Genomic DNA, 5000 nt, shown 5'->3' on the forward strand with positions numbered 1-5000 from the left:
GTAATTATTACTCTTTAGTTTATCAATTATTTTGCAAATAAACTATCCCTGGAGAGTCTCTCTCATTATCTGCAAAGTAATTATTGCTATTTAGTTTATCAATTATTTTGCTAATAAACTATCCATCAAAAGTCTCTCTAATCATCTTCAAAGTAATTATTGCTTTTTAGTTTATCAATTATTTTGCTAATAAACTATCCATGGAGAGTCACTCTCATTATCTCCTAAGTAATTATTTCTTTTTAATTTATTTATTATTTTGCTGTATGTAAACTATCCATGGATAGTCTCTTTAATCATCTTCAAAGTAATTAATGCTTAGTTTCTGTATAAACAGAATAACCGATTCTTCAAGACGAGAGACAAGAGCCCCATTGCATCTGCTTCTAAGGAATCTTTTCACACCAAAGGACGATGTGTTTACTCTGTCCATTCAGGAGGACGGGCTGAGTTATGGCAGTCTCTTTTCAAACGTTATTTCCTTCAATCTTTACTGTTCATAAAGACGGGTCACTAAGCATTTATTCCCCACGAATAAACAAAAAATAATAACAAAAACAACAACAACAACAGTCCATAAAGACGGATCACTAAGCATTTATTCCCACATATGAACATAAACAACAACAACAACAGCAACAACAACGTCAACAACAACAACTACAACAACGACAATAACAACAACAACAACAAATGCAGCCGTTTCTAGTCCACTGCAGGACAAATGCCTCAAATATGTTAAATTACGTCTGGGGTTTGGCCAGTTTTCATCACCACGCTAGCGACAGGATTTATGATGGTGGGAGATTTTCATCTGATCACTCACAGTAAACCAACCTAGTATGGATGTTCCTGACTAGCACAGCTTAGCTGATCATGGCGATACACAAACCCCTTCACCACATTTATGTATCCCCACTCAGAAAGGCTAATGAACAAACTTTCTCTCTAAATTACAATGCAAAACACCGCAATTAATATTCCAGTCTCTAATTTCGCAAACCGCACAGCGTTTTAATTCGCGCTGACAAGTCGGAAGTTGTGTTAATTCGCAAACGAAACAAAGCTTTGATTAGATTATATTTCACTTCTGGTGGGCGGCCATTACCCGAGTGGGAAGCTGGGCGCGTTTAATTGGGACATCGGAGAGTGATTCATGTGGTTGCGTTCGGTTGGCATATTGCGCCCCGGGACACACCAGATATTGGATAATGTTTACCCTCGAATTGGATTGGAGTTGATTTAGGAATTTGTGATATATGGACCAGCGTTGGGGCCTAGGAGGCCATTCAACATCGAAATGCAATTGGGGATAACCCAGTAGTTATATTATAAAAAAAGATAGAGGTAGAGAGATGGAATGAAGAAATTAAATGGGAAATCAAGACACAAAGAAAATGTATCCATGGCCAGAAGGAACACTGAAAAAGACCCTGTAATTAATGTATGCAGAGCAGTGCACGAGGTGCACTGCAGGCGCTATCCTTCTACGGGGCCTTGAAACCCCTTCCATAAGACGGACAAATTCAGGGGCACTCTTGATGTGTCCCAATTCTTTCGATTTGAAACAGTATTACTAGATCAAACAGACCAAGGCAGACAGTAGCCACAGGCAAGCGAACGCGAGACTAAGTTAGGCCAGAATGCACTCAGAATAGTGTCCAGTGTTCAAACCTGAGCATGTGGCGATTACCTTAAATATTGCTGCTTTTTACCTTAGATTACCTTTAAACTTATCCAATTTCCTTAAATCTGAAGCTCGTGATTTCGTAAAACCGAAATTACCTTAGAAATATCTTAAAAATTACCTTTAAATCATGCAAATAACCTCAAACTAAGATAATTACCTTAATAGTTTAAACCCTGGTTGTGTCAGATAATAGTCAGGCACTTAAGCAGTGCCTCAACAAGAGGCACGGGCACTTTGATGGTTTGCCTGTGGTTTCCTCGACTATGACGTCATCTCCACTTCGTCACCCATAGAACAAAAATTGGTAACTGTCTGTCCTCCTAGCAGGCCACAATAGTTAATGAAAATGAAGGTTGATGACGTCAGAAGCGGGAAAACTAAAGGCAGGGATCTGGCAACACTATAAGATGCCATATCCCTCTGTGGTTTTCCCACTTCTGACTTCATTAACCCTCATTCTTACTAATAATTGTGGTCTGGTATCACTGTTTGCCCGTCGGGCATGCTCAATCGTGTGGACAGGGCCTTAAATGTCTACTCTCAAAACGTATTACCCATGAGGAGACCAGTGGGACGAGACTCCACCCCCTCCTCATTTCCACTTCAGCGAATGTAGGCTAATAACAGCTACATCATTGAATCTCAATTTGTCAGGAATGTAATATTTGGAATATAGGAATAAAATCGTCGCTTGTGAATAGGCGAGAAGGACAAGGAGACTTAAGCGACTTAAGAAATTGGGCAGTTTTTCTCTCTCTCTCCCTCTCTCTCTCTCTCTCCTCTCTCTCTCTACGTAGCTTAAAATTCTTACTCTCAACGTAGCTTATAGAATTTTTTAAGCGTTTCCAAAAGCTATGACTTCAACCGAAAATTAACTCTCTCTCTCTCTCTCTCTCAAACAAGGTAGCCTATAAATTATTTTGTTCCCAAAAAAACTTACTTCCACCGAAAATAACATAGGTACTCTCTCTCTCTCTCTCTCTCTCTCTCTCTCTCTCTCTCTCTCTCTCTCTCTCTCTCTCCCTCCAGCCAAGTGATAGTTTCGTAAGCGTATTTTACAAATGTTTCAATATAAGACTTCGGTAGTGTTTGAAATAAGCAATCCCCGATTAACCATATTTAGGCCATCAAATCCACCCCCCCCCCATCTTAGGTATTTGATATTCCTCTACTTGTTTTAATGGAATTAGTTACTAATAGACTAGGACTTCTAGATAATTAAAAAATTAACATTCATTTAAAAATACAGCAATTCTGAAGCAAGAACCAGCGAACGCTGACTATGGCTCATACAACTACTTTGTAGAGACCACTTTAAAAATTTCTTCATGAACGTTCGTCAAAGGCCTCATGTCTATAGAAATTAGATTTAGTTTCTTTTAAAGTTGTTTTTTTTAGACTAAGAATTCGAAGTGTGTTTTAGACTTGGTAACAATATCTAAACTACATTGACCGTTCACTCTTAACGGGCTGCCCTAGTGCAAGAGCCTGTGTCTTGCTATAAGCAAGGCATTCTTAAACTACCGAACCTTGATGACATTCTTTCAGAATTAACACAGCCCCTTTCTCCACCTTCATAAAACTCAGCTTCATATGAATATTTACATTAAAAGGGTATCACAATATTTCTTCTCTAATGTTTAAATGTTAAACAGATGCAGAACTAAATATTTAGGCTTAGACTTTATATTAAGTGTTAAAGCTGCATATAAACACTACACATTTATAAAATAAAGTAATTCATACTAAGTAGCATATAATGTTTCCATAGACTCATGGCACCATAAGGTTTTAAACTAACTTCTGGAAACCTACTTATTTTGGAAACTTGCTGGAAACCTTCTCCTAGAGACTAATTGTTAGTCAAAACGATTGGTTATGACCATATTACTTATCAAAATAAATTAAACTTATTACTAATTAAATATTTCAAATACTGCAAGTAGTTTCCCATCCCCCAAGCAACAAATAATAGATAGTATTGTCAAATAATTTATTTAAAGTCTACAGTTTATACTGTAAACTAAACAGCTTCATGAAATAGGTAAAAGGTATCAAGGGATATCTTGTCAAAATAGATATTTATAAGTTTGATAATTATTAATTACACAATTGAAATTATGAAGTTTTCTAGAACTAGCACTATTAGCAATTGTGCATTAAACCTTTAATGAATAATTTACGGAATGTCCTGCCTTTTTATAGCAAACAGATGCTTATAGGCAATTGAGCACTTCAAGACTCTTGAATTAAAAAACACTTCAATAAAAATAGGTGTAATATTATGCACAAGGGACAAGGTTACTTTCATGTCAAAATAATTTAAAATTAATTATAATATTATGAAAGCTTAATTATAAACTTAAAATTGCAATCAGAACCAGAATTATAACCAGTAATTGACCAAAGTCTTTTTTATTATCATTTACAGAAAAATGATGCGTACAAACAGTTCAGGATAACTTGGGAATCAATGTGCTGGTATCAGCATCTGTACCACGTGTGTTCGGTGTTAAGTCCCTTTAAATATTAAGTTTTAATAGACTTCCTCCAAATTCCTTGTGTTACGAAGACCAAACCCTGCAAGAGAAGGAACATTGTTAGTCATGAAAATATTGTTTACGCAACGTACTATAAACTTAACAATTAAAGTTCTCAAAAGAACTAACTGATATAAGTTATTAAAGAAAATTGAAGCTTTAGATATAATTAGATAAATTTTGTTCCGAGTAACGACAACTGAAAAAAAAAAGATTAAATTCAGATTAGGTAATAGAATTTGACAGTATTTTTTGTTTTTAAGAGTAACAACTGGAAAATTTGCCAAAATTAAATTAAATAGTTAACAGAATTTACCAATGAAAATTTATATTCACGAAAAATATATTCTAGCCATATGAATAATTAGCGTTCAAAATTAAAAGTCAAAATATTAAGTCAAAACATTGATCAAAATGGTTCTATAACCACTAAATTAGTTTTCAGATTTCTTTAGCCATAATCAAAAGTAACAACCTTAAAGGTAACAATAGTAAAAAGGTTAATTATTGCAAGCCCCCTCCTGGGATGCGATAGACAAAAAGTCTATCGCACCCCAGAAGGGATCCTCCCCACTTCAGGGGCGCCGCCCCTGAAGGGGGGAGGTTAAGCTTGCATAAAAGATTAAAAATTTAATACGATAAAAATCTCACCTGTTTATTTAGAAGGAAAAATAGTTACCAAGATTCTAAGCTGCAACTAGTCTATTGTTGATGGATTCTCTAAACCTGGAAAAGGTAGAAAAAAGGAGAGTTAGATTTAGGAGAAATGT

General features: G+C 35.6%; 1 long non-coding RNA gene across 1 annotated transcript in view; it reads right to left on the reverse strand.

Moving 5' to 3' along the window:
* Positions 1 to 3671: 3671 nt before the first annotated feature.
* Positions 3672 to 5000, reverse strand: part of LOC137623111 (uncharacterized) — a 2028-nt gene continuing 699 nt past the window's right edge. Inside the window, exons 2-3 of the long non-coding RNA XR_011040554.1 lie at positions 4882 to 4956; positions 3672 to 4270 (exon numbers count right to left, since the gene is read on the reverse strand). This is a non-coding gene — a long non-coding RNA (uncharacterized lncRNA). The remainder of the gene's footprint in view (positions 4271 to 4881; positions 4957 to 5000) is intronic.

This window comes from Palaemon carinicauda, chromosome 30 (assembly GCF_036898095.1).
Source record: "Palaemon carinicauda isolate YSFRI2023 chromosome 30, ASM3689809v2, whole genome shotgun sequence".
Classification (NCBI taxonomy): Eukaryota; Metazoa; Arthropoda; class Malacostraca; order Decapoda; family Palaemonidae; genus Palaemon; species Palaemon carinicauda.